The sequence below is a fragment of the Ictidomys tridecemlineatus genome, chromosome 3 (assembly GCF_052094955.1).
Source record: "Ictidomys tridecemlineatus isolate mIctTri1 chromosome 3, mIctTri1.hap1, whole genome shotgun sequence".
NCBI lineage: Eukaryota > Metazoa > Chordata > Mammalia > Rodentia > Sciuridae > Ictidomys > Ictidomys tridecemlineatus.
Genome location: NC_135479.1, coordinates 87,460,398 through 87,478,167, shown reverse-complemented (window position 1 = coordinate 87,478,167; position 17,770 = coordinate 87,460,398). Strand labels below are relative to the sequence as shown.

General features: G+C 41.2%; 1 long non-coding RNA gene and 1 other non-coding gene across 5 annotated transcripts in view; one reads left to right on the top strand and one right to left on the bottom strand.

Annotated features, from left to right (window-relative positions):
- Positions 1-17,770, bottom strand: part of LOC101973728 (uncharacterized) — a 152,733-nt gene that overhangs the window by 83,436 nt on the left and 51,527 nt on the right. For both annotated transcript variants that reach the window (XR_013436542.1, XR_013436543.1), the window contains exons 7-8: positions 3,759-3,824; positions 2,817-3,268 (exon numbers count right to left, since the gene is read on the bottom strand). This is a non-coding gene — a transcript (uncharacterized LOC101973728). The remainder of the gene's footprint in view (positions 1-2,816; positions 3,269-3,758; positions 3,825-17,770) is intronic.
- LOC106144963 (uncharacterized) overlaps positions 3,264-17,770 on the top strand; it is an 88,761-nt gene continuing 74,254 nt past the window's right edge. For 2 of the 3 annotated variants that reach the window (XR_002484260.3, XR_013436544.1), the window contains exons 1-2: positions 3,264-4,070; positions 13,883-14,425. This is a non-coding gene — a long non-coding RNA (uncharacterized LOC106144963). The remainder of the gene's footprint in view (positions 4,071-13,882; positions 14,426-17,770) is intronic. The other variant, XR_013436545.1, reaches the window with a different exon arrangement.

Below are 17,770 nucleotides of genomic sequence, written 5' to 3'. Positions count from 1 at the left end.
GCCACACGTTACCGGAAACCCAGAGGTTAGCATGATTTAGTACCAAAGAGAAAGATGCTGGATCTTTTCCTAGATCTTTCTCGCGTATCAAAGCAGTAAAGATACTAAGTCACGGTCTGACTACCAGCCTGTATACGGGGGATCGGTAAAAGTGGCTGAAATAGCTCAACCTCACTGTAGTAGCAAGAGCTGAAATCCTGTACTCCCACTGAATCAAAGCTTGGAAAGAAACGTTTCCTATTCTCCAAATGGGGTGAGGGGGGAGAGTTGAGAATTTTACACTACAAAGCATCCAGGCAGAAAACCACACGTTTGCCCATTTCATTTTGGTGACAACAAAGCCGTTGTTTGCACATTCTTCCTGTCCCACCTGCTCTGGCCTGCCCAGTATAAACACCTTAGCCAAGAAGTGTGAATGGGGTTAGCATAGTCTTTCAAACATCGAGGTTTAAAGGGGTAAGTGCCATCTTCAATCAGCAAGAATCATTTTCTGCTAATCTAGGAAATCCAATAATAATTGTAAATGGGTAAGTTTAGAAAAGCTTTGAGCCTTGTAAATATTTCTGTGAAATATGAAGGCAGAGTATTAGGCGAAACACAACAAAGTAATAAATAATAATTACTCTTCTATTCACTGGTCTATTTATTAGAATAGTCTATTTATTAGAATGGTACAATACACTTCCCCACAGGCTTTATTTGGCTTTCTGGCTCCTCAAATTGTATTTAAAATTCTTTTAGGCACGACCAAGAGCAACAAAAATGAATAATGCCATTAAAAAAGAAATCATTAGGTATGAAAATCTACAAGATGATGCAACCATCCCTGAGTTAAAAACAAAAGGATCGACATCTATAAATGTTGAATCTCTCAGGCATTCATTTTATGGTAAAAACAATTACATCGCATCCATCTAATCTTGTAATTAAGATTCAAATGGGTTCAAAATGATTAATTTGTACTGGCCTATCAAAATAGAAGACTTTGTAGTTGTAATCTTCCTGAATAGCAATGGTGTTTTAATTACAAATGCCTGGCTCGCTATTTGCTCAAGAGCAAATGACAATTAGCCGGATCCTGCTGCAACTGTTAATGCTACTGGTACTAAAATAAATGGCAATACTGAATCAGGTTTCTGACATTTCCCTTCAGTTCACGATCTGATGGATACTATATTCGAAATGTACTTAGTCATTTTAAGTCACAGGCAAGAAGGAAAATGGCTTCCAAACAGCTTTAAAAAAAAAAAAAAAGGTGTTGCAGGAAGGATATTTCGTGGGAAGCCTAGAGCACGAAATCACTCTGAGATGAATCATGTTCTAATGTAATTGAGCCAGAGACAGATTTTCCAAGCAAACTACTTTAGTTGGCCTCAAAACAACACAACAACAACAACTACCACCACTCTGGAGCCCACAAGAGGCTTGACTGTACAGATAACGTAGGCAAACTGCTAGAATAAAGCACCTATTTACACAGATGCCCCTGAGTGTCCACATTCTTCACTGAGAGCAAACCTCCAGGAGGTTCAGGCTGCTAGTCTTCCTCCTAACACACCTACTAAGACGCTTTATAGAAGCTCAACGTGCACTTGCCATTGGGGGGGTAGGTTTGGCTTTCAGTCCTTCACTATTCAGAGCTCAGGGGTCACCAGTGGAGGGATGGGGAAAAACAGGAGCACGAGCATTTTCTGATTCTCAGAATTTCTGAAATATCTTTTGTTTCAGAGGCGCTGGTGAACTCGTGATAATGAAACTACACCTCTGTGCACCAACCTTGACCTGCACTCTGGAGCACAGTACAAAGGAAACCTTAATTTTGAAAGTACTGAGCACAAAGGAGGAAGAAGAAAGCTTGTCACTGTGCAAGCCTTCTCTATATATTTAGAAATATGGTTTAATCTGTAAGGCTTGAAGACCGCATTTTTAAAACGTCTAAAATCAGATCAGGTTCTATATGAGAGGAAACAACTGCACAATGTTCATTAAATATTTGTTTCCTTTAAAAACACATTCTTTTGCATATCTGTTATTGCATTTTTAAATACGCTTTGGTTACCAAGGAAACAGGTTCCGGCCCAGTGTTAATTTGAAACTAAAATATATTTGAGAAGTTAAGCTGAAAGGAAAGAGCTCATGAAATTATTATTTTTTTAAATGACAAAATTTGGTTCTTACAGAACTACAACTCCATGGTCTGTAATGAGCCATTGTAGGGGCTCCATTTCACTTAGTGAAGCTCTATTTCTTCTAAGAGGGCCATCTATATTTAATATTTCCCCCATTAAAGACTGTAACCCCTCATGCCCCTAAATGATATGTACATATCTAAATAGTGTATGTGACCTTATATACTATCCCAAATTGGTTTTGGAAGCATATAAGTTTTTATTTTCATCTTTCATATAACACGTTTTAAGACCGCTTCTTAAAATTTTAATATTTTTAATGTTTCTTATTAAGCTTATTTGCGCTCTTTGAAATTATCTCTAAAAACCCTTTTACTTTTAGTTTCAAGCAAAAATGAAGCTGAATCATCAGACTTTTCAAAAAATTCTTTTGTTGTCTAGAGGCGCCACACCTATCATATAGCTGATTTTTTTTTAAAAAAAGAATCATCTCACTTTTGTAGCAGAATCATTTGATAAGCTCTACATTTATATAGTATCTGAATAGACAGGCTATCTAGTTTAATACCCTTCCCCCCAAAGACTACAGCTATCTTATTTTTTATTTTAAAAGTCATATTTTAATGCATCTAATGATCTTGCTGCATGGCTCAGAAAAATCTATAAAACATGCAAATTTCAACCTACCTGTATGTGTCACTTAATGCAGTCCTAGCATGACAAGACACTCAGCCATTTTTATGGAAGGCGATGGAGACCAACTGATTTTCTCCGTCTTCTTGCTCACAAGTTTTAGATGCAACTGCCACACACACCAAAAAATCATACGCAGAACAGCTTGAATGTGCTGTGATCACGGGAACTGAATTTATCAACAGGAAAACAGGACTGAAAAGAGAAGTTTCTCATCCAGGGTTTCTCTGAGGCTGCAACCAAGGAGGTGATGTGTTGAATTTTTTTTTTCCCCTTGCTCCTCTGAGAGTTCAAAGCTCGGAGCTGACCACTGCAAAGGCCACTGTCACATTTGCTGAAAATCAAACCACTGATACCAGCACTGAAAATACAAATTTGAGAACCCAAGTTGCTTGCACAGGACGGAGTGCATAAGAGTTAAAAATAGCTTCCACCTTGCCTCCTACCTGCATAATAAACATGTAAGTTTCAAGTGTTTAATTTGATACTCACATTAATTAACAATACAACATACATTATTTAAAAGACAGCAAATGCAAGAAGAAAGGGGAGACACCATCTGGTAGCAGAGTTTTGTTGTTGTTGTTTTTGGTTTTAGGGTTTTGTGGGGTTTCTTTAGCTTTGTTTAAAAAGGAAGGTAAAATCGTATTTTGAATGTAATGAAAACATCCAAATGAATCGGAAATGAAAGGTGATGTCGAAATACCTAAGGCTGTAGAGGAAAAAAAAAAGTCTTCGCTACCAGATGATATGGCACACAGAGCATTTACATACTCACATCTGAAATACTAGGCAACGTGTAATGAATTCTGTACACAGCATGCACACAGCACAAGCCCGGCTAATCCTGCCTGCCATCTTAGGCTCGCAGGAGCAAGATACGCAATGCATGCAGCACACGAGCACCGGGGAAGGAGGAGGCAAGGGACAGCTCACCTTAAATGCAGTATCTGATTAATGTTGTAAGTGACATTGCATATCAGCCTCAGAGTCTTGGTTCAACTGAGTAGGAGGGAACAAAGAAAAATGTCATCAACTGCTGATGCAAGATGAGCCCAATCACTAAACACTGTTTAGCAAACTCCAAATTCTGCAACCAGACAGTAGAAGGCATTTCACACACTTAAGCAGAGCTGCTGCACACTGCATGTGTCCTTCTGCCTCTGAGAACCAGTTCTTTTGCTAAGGAAGAAAATAAGCTGGAACGAATACAGTCATATCCTCTTCTTGAAGAAAGCTTTCAATACAGTATGTATCTGGTCCGGGATGCATTTTATAGGCTGTTAATTTCATAGAATTGCTAACAACAAAAACCAAAACTGTTAAGCTATTGCAAAGCACAGGATGATTCTGATAAAGGGTATAGCATTTCTAGATTATTTTTCAAAATCCTAAACGGTGCCGGCAGGCTTGCAGAAGAATGCATGATCAGCTGTCTGTATCCGTTCTATAACCTTTAACCACAAGCAGCGTAAATGTATCCTGCTGAATGTATCTGCAATACAGAACGGCAGATACCGCTTCAGACCGAATTATATTGAGATGGGAATGAATTTTCTTAAAATGAGCAGCAGAAAAAAAAAATCAGTACAGAAAAATAAATTGATGCTGAGTTCTTTGGGATGTATAGCTGACCATCGTGAACAATAAAAGCTATATTTAGGATATTGACCTAAATAATACTAAGACTTACAGCTGCATACTGTACGTGTTCAGAACATAGAAAATGCAAAATGATTTTCTCATCCCTCCCCCTTCGAAAGCTAAATTTAAAAGTAACAAGCCATTTATAGGAATACCGAAAGGCTTTAGACGGTACATACTGTAGGAGAAGAAATCGTGTTGTGCTGAGAGGCAATGTTCTTTGTTTTACTTTGAAGCTTATTTTAGCTACGCTTGTACGATGACATTGACATCAGGTCAGGGCCGACGCTTGGTTGCTATCCGTTTTATGAGTGAAATGTTTCCCGAAAATTAAATCTCATCTACTCAAACACCAAATTTCATGTCTTCTTCAATACACCTCCCTACCCCCACTGCTCAAGATTGATGGGACCTAGTTTGGCTGTATGTAATAAATTGGCATCACTTTCTGCAGAGACACCAATACAGAATTGTGAAGAATTAATTTTTAAAATAAAAAAAACCTTCGAGAATTCTTAAGCACATCCCCTTTCATTGCTTCCTATCAACAAATACACACACACACACACACACACACATACACACACACACACATTCACACACAAAATTGAAGCTCAAATTGCAATGAAATGTTTAACATGTGGAACAAAAACTATTGAAAGAGCTGCTTATTCAGGATTTTTAAGAAATGCCTAATAAGCAAATACTATTTTGCTACAAAACCAGTGTCACCATGTCCCCAAAGAGGAAAACAGCGTAGCTTGCTAGAAAAATTTTCTCCAGATTGTGCCGGCAGGTAAAAAACAAAACAGAAAAAGCATTTCATTTACCATGCTATATAAAACAAGCAGTCATTTATTTTAAGGAAACAGAACATGTTCTTTTCCACTCTGTTTCTTTAGTTACAAAGAAGCCATACCCACCCCCACCCTTAGAACCTGGATATAAGCCAACATTTTTATAAAATGCTATGAAATGGATTTTGAATATGGAATATTTACATTTTTTGTCTTCTTATCTCTCCCAAAGTCATTAATTGCCTATTGCATCACTGCATATACTAATGTTAATTAATTTTAACACGTGCAAAAAAATGAATTGGTATTTTCTGAGGTTGCTCATTTTCCAGCGTCTCTCTCTTCTGTAAGAAATGGCTGAAAATAATCAGGTGAACCAAACATTCAAGTTCCCCAGAATTTCTTAAAGGAGAGAGGGCATTTGGACATCTCAACATAGGTACTAGGTTTCACAACTGGATCTTTTGTTTCTAGCTCACTTCCTATCTCCTTCCCCAGAACAGAAGTGATTTTTAGCTGAATGAGTGGAAAGTACCCTGCCCACCTCTAGCCCTTATGCTTTAGTCTCTGAGTTGGGTTGTTCCCGTGGTAGGTCATACCTGAGCTACAGCAAGTCCTCTTCTCCTTGGAGCACATCTCTCTCACAACTACTCCAGAAATAAATGTGGCTCTAACGAACACAGTAGCTCCTGATCTAACACCAATGGTGGAGCCATCTTCCCCACCCCCACATCATAGCTCTATGAGCTCTGGCTAACAGTGACAGTGACAGAAAATTAGAATGGAGTGTCCTTAGGCCAGTTCCTCCTTTACCATGGGGGCCAAGAATTCAGAGAGACTATCACACTGAGTTACAAGACATGGGTTTCATAGAAGGCCATCTATAAAGCAGGGTCCTTTGAGTGGGTTTGGAGGAGGTTGGCAAACATCTAGGTATTTGCCACTCAGTATCCGTTGAGAGAGTCTCCATTAAGGACATTTGAAAGCTAGACCTTCATGTTAAACATTCACAGATTATTATTATTATGTAGGCTAAATATTCACAATTATGGAATCTGACCACATTGAACTAAGTCGCTGCTTCCTCTGTCTGGGATAATAAATGACAGTGACAATGACAGTAATCCATATCAAGCTCCCTGGAGATGGGTGTATGGTGTTATGTCCTTTTATAGGGAAGGGTGGTCTGGTCTCCTACTGGCACTTATAAAGTAGATGCCAGGGCAAGCCATTTCCAAACCTCCCGTGGGGTTCCCTATCTCTCCTTGGTCAAAACGAGCTGAAAAGCCATACATTGGTTTATTTTGTGATGTTCCAAAACGCTCAACCAGCACATCTGGTATGTTTGCCAAACCTGCTAGGGGTAAACAAACATGTACTATGGCTGAAAATATTCAGAGGGACAAGCTTGCTTAGGCAGATATTCTCGACTAGTAAATCCTGTTTTGTACTTAAAAAAAAATGCTCACACCTAAATTCCTTCAGCTTTGTCATGATTACAAGTGGCAAAGATATGCATTCGCTTATGATTTTTAAAAATTGTGTGCACCTCATTAACCTCCTCGGGGCGTAAGCACAGACATTAACTTAAAAGACAAATCCCTTTTCCCCAGTGAACATTTGAGCCTGCTTCTGCCACTCTGACGAGTCAAGCACGAGGTATCCAAAATAATCTGGCAAGAGCAAGCTGGAGGACAGAGCTAGCCAGCAGCGAGGGTTGAGTCTTTCACTTTGATTAACGTTCTTACTTGCTCTTCGTCTCCTTGTTCTGCTCGCTGAGCTAATTTTATTTTCGGTTCTATGGGTTAAAGTTAAATTACATGGCTTATGCAAAGTACATAATTCAAGTATGAACAAAGCTTGACTCTCTACATTTTTTTTTAAAAAAACATAAAGTCAGGGCACTGAGTCCCAGAGGAATCCTTGGTTGATAAACATTTGGATCGGTTTGCACATTTCTTTACGCCATTCGCTACATTTAAATTTACAGCTGGTTTCTTTTTACACCTAGTATAGATGGTCAACTTGTGGTGCATCTGTTATCAGGTTAGGCTATTCTAACTGAAATTTAAAAATTAAATATTCTCCAGATAAAACACTTTGATTTAAATTCTTTGAATGAAAAGGCTTAGATTATTTTTTTATGAGGTTGGTTATTATGTCTGTCTATTGCTGTATTCATCCCTGGAAACAATTTGATGACTTAATGTATCAATGACTGAAAATACCTTTGGGTGATATTTTAGCTGAAATTTTTGGGAAAGTCCAATCCTACTTTGAACATCTCTGTCTTGCCTAGAGATCTGGGCAGGAACTTCTGCTTTCTGTTGATCAGAGCTGAAAGTCTGTACTAGCTATCAATTATGAGGAATCTACTTCCTATTCAATATTTTAGCTTATTTAATTATTTTATTCATATTATAATTATTTTATTTAATTCTAATGCAATAATCCTGCAAAGTGGGTATTAATTAATTTTTATAAAGATTACTAGTCACATAGTAAATAGCAGAACTGGGATTCGAATCTAAGTCTAATGGATTGTAAAGTTTGTCTTTCTACCAATCATAGAGGATAAAACTTCCTCCTGTGTCCACACTCCACTCCTAACATCAGTAATTTTTTTTTATTTGCAGATCCCTGGTGGAGGGGCCCCTAGCTTCTGGGAATTAACAAGTTCTCTAGTTTAGATGAACCTGTGTCTACTTTCCAGGCTCTGGGAATTTTTTTTTTTTTTAAAGAGAGAGTGAGAGAGAGAGAATTTTTAATATTTATTTTTTAGTTCTCAGTGGACACAACATCTTTGTTGGTATGTGGTGCTGAGGATCGAACCCGGGCCGCACGCATGCCAGGCGAGTGCGCTACCGCTTGAGCCACATCCCCAGCCCGGCTCTGGGAATTTTGAGTACCCAGGATGCCACCAACCAGAAATTTAAAAATTAAATATTTGCCAGATAAAACACTTTGATTTAAATTCTTTGAATGAAGAATTTAAGATAGGCCAGACTTAGCAGGCAGAAGAGACAGCAGAAAAAAGGAGGAATCAACAAGTTTGGAGAAGTTAAGGGTAGAAGATCAGATTTAATGATTTGGGAGGAAGATTGTCATAATTTGGAAATGTTTTATGTGGTAAAGTAGGTGGAAGAAGTTTGTATTTCCAGACAAACCAAGATTTCAGCTAGTAAAGTCCAGTATTACCATATCAAAGATGAGGAAACTAAGGCTGAGAGAAAGATCTGGTGATTTGGACAAGATCACACCCTTCATGAATGAGTTCAGCCATTCACTGTGTTCAGAATTGTGGCTGGTTTCCTTTCACACCTAATATATTCAGTAGTTGTAAATGTTTAAAATTGAGTTGTTTGACTATTCTAATCTAAATTACAATTAAAGAAAAATCAGTGCAACAATCAAGACTGACCTGCTTTGATTCACAAACAGTATTTTTCACCTGTATGAATAACCTAAGGAGGTATTATGAGTTACTTCGTCAATATGTTTTAAAAATGGACTTTTAATTTTCTAATTAATTAATTGATATTTTTTCTGTGCTGGGGATCAAACCCAGGCCCTTGCACATATAAGACAAGCATTCTACTCCTGATCCACCCCCAAATGGACTTTTAAGAAGCCTAACTTTGGGATAACAGATTTTTCTCTGCCAAATTTAGTGTTTTTCATGTATCATTTTAACAAATGATTCTATATGTTAAAATCTGTTCATTTTTTCCCTGTCTAAGGTCCCTTCCAGCTCTGTACGTTTGTGATTCTAAAGCATCCAGCCCATCCTGCCTTCTCAGGTTGGATAGGCCAAGTGCTGGACTCCAAGTCTCCCGCCTCCTGGTGTTTGTGACCAGATGACTGTGTCACTTCATTGGCAGTAATTTTATATGGCAGCCAGATGGCTCTCAAAGGGGGTTTTCTAATCAACCAGCTCCACCCTGCCTGGGAATATGAGAGGATTCTCTTGCTCAGTGCTTGTGAGGTGTAGACATGTCAAACTCTAGGACATGTCAGACTCCAGGAAGCTACCTCCCATTCTTCAACATTGGCTTTCTCACCTCCGTCCATTAGCATCCGTGAAAGATGTGGGAAAGGGTGTCAAGGTTTGGGCAGCAAGCCTAGGGGACCAACTGAGGTTCACTCTCCAGGAAAAAGCTGGAAGAAGAAGGAAATGTGAACTATATGGTTTTCCACACAGAAAAAGTGATAAATGACAGAGCTTCAAGGGAGGCTGCGGTGGACAGCTACCCTAACCTAATTCAGATCCTCCTGTGGGGCTGTCTGCAGCAGGTGTCCTCACCAGTATGGACAACACTACCTCAGCTTGAGATAGAAATGAAAGAGTTCCTGCTTTCATTTCTCAGTGCATTTGAAACATGGCACTAAATATGACCTTGAGTGCCCTCAGAGATCAAGAGCTTCCCTACGCGCCTACCCACGTGCTCACCAGCTGCTTTGACCTCTGGCCACTCACAGAATGAAGAACAACTTAAAAACAGGGTTGTCTAGATCCTGAATTAGCAAAACACACATTCAGCAGAAAGTTGAGATTTTTCTTTCCAGAGAGGCTGATAATTGTATTGAAAAAGGAAGGTAGGGATATAAATGAAGGGGTTCAAGGAAGCATTTGTACAGATCCATAAATCCTCCTCATGTGAGAGCAGAATCCTCTCCTTGTGTCCTCCTTCACCTTGGGCAACAAATATTCCTAGACTATTTACTTACGTAAACAAGTAAGGAACAAACTTACTTGTTTTCTCCTCTCTGAGATAAATGACTTCACAGCTCACAAGAGCCACAAGCACGCTCATCTTCTCAGCTAGAGCCGCTTAACAAACCTCAGTGAGCCCTTCACTCCCTCTGGACTCAAGATAAAAGCACAATATGTTTTTGTTGTATTGAATTATCTCCCTTTACTCCTGTCTCTGCTTTCCTCTGGGACAGCTTCATGTGTGCCATGGCACTGAAGCCTCGAGCAATGGCAGGCCTCACTGGGGGAAGCTCTTGCCTCCCCCCACCAGTGGCATCTTCCGGCTTTAGGTTTTGAAGCCACTTCCTAAAACCTGAGAACTTGCTGGGTGAGTTAGGGAATGGCCCTGGGGCTGAAAACCCCCATAGAAGTCTTTCAAGGACTTCGTGGCTTGTTTACCAAGGGCAGCCACACTGACTGGCAGGCAGAGCACAGTGCTGTGTGCAAACCTGTCCTTCCTGGAACAGGGAATGGAGAGCCGGAAATGAGAGTGGCCTTCCAATACCACCAGGGTCTCTAAAATGTGCCTCAACATTTCCCCCGGCCCTTGGTGGCAGAGTGTGTTTCCTAGAATTACAGGATGGGGACAACACCATCTATGCCCTTTTAATTTTTTTTTTCCAGTACTGGGGATTGAACCCAGGGGTGCTCTACCATTTAGCCTCATCCCCAGCCCCCCCTTTTTTTTGAGTAAGGGTCTTGCTAAGTTGCTTAGGGCCTCTCTAAGTTGCTGAGGCTGGCTTTGAACTTGCAATCCTCCTGCCTCAGTCTCCTAAGCCACTGAGATTACAGATGTGCACCACCACATCTAGCCACCCATTTTATTTTTTATTTTGAGACAGGGTCTCACTAAGTTGTCCAGGCTGGCCTCAAACATTCAATCCTCCTGCCTCACCCTCCTGAGTAGTTAGTATTACAGGTACCCAGCTATACCTTTTTTTTTTTTTTTGAGGAAGAAGAAAATTGAGTTCAAAGACAATGTCATACCTGAAGACCCTAGCAGCCGATAGAAGCTATATTCCTTAATTTTTTAGTATTCTGCTCTTATATACACTGGCTCAATTAAAAAAAAAATTCCTGTCACTTAGATATTTAATAAGTAGTTATTGATTAGATGGTTAATGAATAGATGCCTGTAGAGAGGGTTTATAAGATGTTTCTCAATTCCTCTTAGAAGAAAATGTTATGGCATACTTGATTTTTTAAAAACCACAACTCAAAGTAGTTTTAACCAAAATAGTAAATATTGGTCAAAAATTACCTGGAACCAAGTATCACTTAAGAAGAATTGGAGAACTAGGCTTGACTACTATTTTAAGTCAATCAGACTAAGTTTAGCCAGCTGAAGTTATCTTTATTCTATTTAGTTTGCAAAGAAAAATCTCATGAGTTAGCATAAACAGCTAAAAATAAGTTGCAAGTTTCGTTTTACATTGTTCAGTCTGGTTTTGAAACCAAAAGGTGCAAAACGAGGAGATTCACCAACACCTACGAAAGTCAACCATTCAAATTGTCACCTTTCTAGCATGTTGTCCTGATGGCCAACTTACCTCCTGCCAAGAAATTTACACCTCTGTCCTTCTCACCATGGTCTCTTGAAATGAGTCCCCCGAATAAATAAGGCCAGTAATGGAGGAACAGTGGCTTGTACGATAGTGGATTGTCACGTCCGGACAGGATGCCACATAGGCCTCAGCCCATATGCTCAGCGTTGGTCTTAGGTGATGCTGGAGGCCCTTCTGCAGAGCAGAGGAGTAAATAAAGCTCAAATCTCATTAAGAAAGGGCTCTGAAGGTAGTGAGCACCAAGAGTGCCCCTTAACCCAAATGCCCGTGGCCTTGTGTAATGCTGAACTGCCAACACAGGCAGCTCACGATAAATTTAATTTCAAAACCTTCTTTCCAGGGCCAAGTCTGGCAAAAAGGTGTTGGACAGAGGCATCAATACTTTGGAGGGGAGGCAGCCACCTCATTGGGTAGTATACAGCTTGTGGCATCGGGCACCCAGCCTGGAGAGAGGTGCTGTTACAAGAAAGCCCTCAACTGAATGCGAACAAAGGGGCAGAGAAGGGTTAATCTCCCTCCATTAGAGGAGGGGCCGTTTGACGAAGGTGAAGAGAATAATCTGTGTGAAGGGCAGAACAGACAAAGAGCCATTCCAGAAACGAAATTACTGCGCAGGAGCTTGAAGGATGATTTGTCCTCGATTTTCACTGGAAGACCCTTTCTTAGATCTCTAGATCTTTACCCAGCTTTGAAGTTACAGTCTCTGGGAGGGGAAAGGGGGCGTGTTCACACTCTGTGCTGGAATCCTGGAGCTTTGATTCCATCAGAGGTGGACTAGCTCTGAAAGGCAGAGGGTCAGGCCCAAGCCACCAGGACTCTGTGGAGGCCCAACCACAAATTAGAAGGCGGAAAAGTAAACAATAGGAGTCCCATCCCCAGAGGTGGGGAACTCCCTCCTCTTTTTCTTAAGACTTATTTAAAAAAAATTTTTTTAAAGTTGCTTTTGAAACTCTCTTTTAAAAATAGAACCACAAGAAGTCACACCAAAAAAAAAAAAATAATAAGTACAATAAGTATATGCTTTATTGTTCCCCTCAACATTGTCTAAACCGAGCGATGGATACTGGTACACTCTTAGGTCAGGCAGAGATCTTGCCTGATTTCCCAGATTTAACGTGCTCTCTGTAAGTGTCTCTGTGGTTCTGTGAAATGTTATTGTGTGTCTACATCGGTCACGTAGTTGGGTCACAGAACTACCCCATCATCACAAATCCCTGTGCCACCCCCTAGTTGCATGCTTGCCCCAGCCCTGAGCCCTGATCCCTATCTGTTCCTATCGCTGTAATTTGGTATTTGGAATTTGGAATTTTACCGTATGTAACCCTTTGAGATTGGCCTCTTCCTCCCAGCATAATGCTGTTGGGATTCATTCAGTTTGCAGGTGAACAGTGAGCACTTTTTTTGGATGAATGGTGTTCCAAGTTCTGGATGTACCACAGGTGGTTATCCACACACTGTGGAAGGATATTTGCCTTGTCACCAGTTTGTAGCTATTAAAAACAAAGCTGCTATGCACGTTCATGTACAGGTTACTGCATGAACGTCCACTTCTGCTTCTCTTGTGTAACTACGGAAGAGAGAACTTCTGGATAATAGGTTAAGTATATGTTTAGCTTTATAACAAACCATCAAACCGTCTCAAAGAGTGGCTGTGCATTTCCATTACCATCAACAGGTTATGAGAGATCCATCCTGCTTAACACTTGTCAGTATTTGACATCAGTACTTTTAATTTGAGCCATTCTCTTTTTTTTTTGATGATCCACAGTCAAGATTGGCTTGTAAAGTTTGGGGTCTGCAGATCCTGGGGAGTTGGCCTCAGATATCTCCCACTGTTCCTGGTAGCTGTCTACACAGCATTTTGTGCTGACATCTAGATGATGGGAAACAGGAATGGTCTCTTTGGATATGGTAGGAGCTTTCAGTTTTGCCCAGTTGCTTCTGACTACTGAGGTGGCACATCTCCTTCAGGGGATGCTGACCTCTCAGAGGTAATGGCTCTTGGCCCAGCAGGCAATGGCCCTTGGCCCAACACGCTCCTATGGGAAGGGGTAGAGCTTGTCTGGGCCAGTGCCCTCCTGCAGCTTTGACCTAAGATTATATAAATGCTTCCCCCCCTCCCAGATTAGTTAGTTAGTAGTTAGTTAGTTAGTTAGTTAGTGTGAGGGGAAGTGGGACTTAGAGTCAACATAAACAAATAAAGGTGGGAATATCAGTGGCATTTGCCAGATCACAGAACCCACTGAATACGTTTTTGCCTTTGAACTTCCTGCTTTGTGACCACCCAATATTTTCAAACAGGATCCAGACACCTTGTCTGCATTTCATGGAGCTCCAATTTCTGCCCTCAAAGGGTTAGATCTGATGGCACATTGTCACAACATAGACTTTCCTGGCTGGGGATCCAAGTCCTGTGAGTAATCAGAACTTCATCTGAGTATCATGAGGAGGTGCCTCAGCCGAGGACGTTGTTCAGGACAACATGGACATGGGCTTTGCACAAGGCAAACCATAAGGACTTGAACTGCCCGTGTCATTCTCGGGCTTCTATCAGTTGAACCTCTGATGTAAGGAAAACTATTGACATTGCCAGAATCTATACTTATTGTGAACCTGGATTCCCCAGGTGGATGAGTTTGGGATGAATCAGGAGAGGAGCCATCCTGAGTGGGGACAGCCATGAGTTAACGGCGGCACACGCAGAATCAGTAAAACTTGGTGATCATAGGCCAACTCCCTGGTGCCTGAGCATGGAGGATGGCACAGGTGGGGCGCGCCTGAGGGGTCTGGCTCTAATGCTTCCCCAGCTGTCATGGCAGAGCGAACCACGCAGGAAACTGACAGGTGAGTTACAGAACCCAGACACCAATTGGGGACTCTGGGGAGCTGAGCTGTCTGTGAAGGCAAAACCTGAAGGTCAAATGATGCAATGGGGGCCTTCCAGCAGTTGAGGTCATGGAAGGAGAGGAGGCACTGGGGCCCTCAGATACCAAGCATGACTGGTGGATGTGGCCTGCTGGTTTCCGCTTGTTCCACAGGCAGGAGAGAGTGTCACACTTCCTCTTAGAAGGTGAGGAGGACCTATGGTTGTTTTCTAAATTTCCATTTTCAGTCCCTGCCCTGAGGTCCGTTGCTGTCCCCTCCCTGTTGTCTGAGGTGGGCCAGCCACAGAACCTTCCTGCTTTGGAGAGGAGGCCCTCCTGTCTGAAGTTCTGCTACAGCTCCCCTCCAGCCCTGGCTCTCCTTCTTCTCATCTCGAGGCTGACTTGCCTGGAGATCTGCCCAGGTGTTTTAGTCTGGCACTTGCCTAACTCCATTCTGCTCTCTTGGTTTCTGACTCTGGACTCACCCCTGTGCTCTGCTCTTGTGGTTGGACCTCCTGGACACCCTCTGCAAGGCTGCCCTGGGTCCTCTTGCATCTAGTTTACTACCATCTCAGGGTGCAGGGTGCTGGTGGTCTGGCCTCCTTAGGTGACTAGGATAGATACCTGAGCCCCTCCTGGGGATGAGGGGATGGCTTCAGGAGTGAATCTTCTCGTTGATTCCTTTTGTCTACTACCCAGTGGTTGGTGTGTCTTTGTCTAGTTCAACCTCTGTCACTGAATGTCTGGGTGACCACCCAGGAAGTAAATGAACCATGTTGACCTCTGTGATCTCATATTTATAATAGGTTTCCTGGTTCCCTAGCAAAGAATAAGCTTATTGTACCATACCAAAGGAAATCCCAAACTGCAGAATAAAAAAAAAAAAAAAAAAAAAAGGCTTCAAGGTAAACTCTGATTGAGAAATGTACTATAGCGTGGGTATGGTTTGTCCTCTAGGACTTTATATACCAGAGGCTTGGTTCTCATTGTGGTGTGTTGAGGGTGGTGGGACCTTTAAGAGGTGGGGCCTGGCCCAGTGAAAGGAAATTAGGTCATGGGGCACATTCCTCAGAATGGGTTAATATAGGCCATGTGGGATGGGATTCCTTCCTGTGAGGAGGATTGTGATGAGACAGCCTGGCACAGCTCTAAGTCCCTCTTCTGTGTGTACCACTTCCTACACTTGCATGTGATTCTGCCCTTTATCATGAGGCCCTCGTCAGAGCTGAGCAGATATTCTCTCAAACCCCCAGTGCTGTGAGCTAAATAAATCTTTTTTCTTTATGAAATTCTCAGCCTCAGGTACTTTGTTATAGGAGCACAAAAGAGGCTAGGACAATATACTAGTTTGGGGTTGCTTTACTTATCTTATTTTTTGATTTTTAAAAAAATTTTAAAGTCTTACCATTTTTTTAAAAGATTTCAATTTTTTTAAATACTTTTTTTTAGATGTTGATGGAACTTTATTTTATTCATTTATTTGTACGCGGTGCTGAGAATTGAACCCGGTGCCTCGCACGTGGTAGGCAAGCGCTCTACCACTGAGTCACAACCCCAGCCCAAAGTTTGTACCATTTTGATCTTTATTTATTGATATGTGGTGCTGAGAATTGAACCAAGTGCTTCACGCATGCTGGGCAAGTACTCCACCACTAAGCTACAACCCCAGCTCTGCTTTACTTATTTTATATCATAAATGTTTGTCAAATTGAATGTACATTGAACTAGTTGAATATGGCATGCTACTGGTTGTCAGACTTTAATGTGCGTAAGAATTGTGAGGATGAATTAAAATGCATATTTTTGGGATGCCTCTGATGCCACTATGGCCTGGGAGCCTGAATTTTACTTTGAGAAATAAAGGGCACCAAGGTTTGGAAATAGACACTGAGATCTTTCTGGAGTCTATACACCAGTGCTCATCAGGAGCTCTAAAGCAGGTCATTGAACCATGTGCTCCAATTTCTAAGGACTTTTCCTAAGATGTCCACAGGATTTATCTTAAGAATGTTTATGTATTTATAACAGTGCAACACTGGTGGTAATCAAAATGTCCATGGAAAGTTAAGATGTATCCATACGTGGAAACATAGACATTAAAAATCATGTTTTCAAAGAGCATGTTAAGTAGAAAGTGGAGCAAAACCCGCCCTGGCTACTGGAGATTGAACCTTCTAATTTTGAGACAGCTAAATTGCTCAGGCTGGCCTTAAATTTGCAATCCTCTTGCCTCAATCTCCTGAGTAACTGAGATCATAGACATGTATCATTGCATCCGGCTCATCTCAATAATTTTTACAAGAATATATACAGGAAAAATTAAAAAGGATTTCTTCATCAAAATATTTACATTGAATTGTGGCTTGGTGTTAGTTTATTTTCTTTTTGATATTTTGTATAATTTTCCAAGTTTTATATAGTTATGACTCTAGTAAACAGATAATTTTTTCAAACAAAAGAAAAAGAATTTGTCTTATATAGATTGAGAAAGAAGGAATAGGGGTCTCTTAATAGGTCCCATGCATGGGCTCAGTCTTAAATTCCTCCTTAGGCAAGGTACTTTGGTATAGTTGATGCCAAGGAACTTAGGTCAATGAAAGTCCTTTCACTACTTGCCACCTCCTTGTTGAGTTTTAGGATGATGCCTGTCGGATCTGGAACATGGAGGAAGTTCCTCCTTCACCCTATGTGGGCTGAACTCATGATCAGAGGCTCTCAGACAAAGAGAGGAGGCCCTACTCAAGGTTGATGCTTTCATGAGTGGTTTCTAAATTTCCTTTTCCCAACATACCAGGAGCCCCCAAAGGTTTCTAGGAATCACCTCTTGGTAGAAAGGTGACTCATCATTTCAGCAAATCCCAGGTCAAACATCTCACTGAATGAGATTAGCGGCCTCTCAGTCAGGCGCCTGGCCTAGAGTCAAGCTTCCCCAAGTGGGCACTGAAGCCTACCCCATGTGCTTTGGCTGATTAGGAGTGGTGCTAAGGATCCAGATGAAAGAAAATTAAGAAAGACAAAATTTTTTTTCCCCAAAACAATGATTTTTTGGGGTGTGGGGGCAGGGTATTGGGGATTGAATGCAGGGGCCTCCACCACTGAGCCACATCCCCAGCCCTATTTGGTATTTATTTAGAGACAGGGTCTCACTGAGTGGCTCTTAGCACCTTACTTTTGCTGAGGCTGGCTTTAAACTCATGATCCTCCTGTCTCAGCCTCCCAAGCCACTGGGATAAAACAATGATTCTTAATAGCAACATCAAAAGCCCAAACACTAGTACTGACCATAATGAAGGTGATTACTTTCATTGACTGGATGTGGACTTTG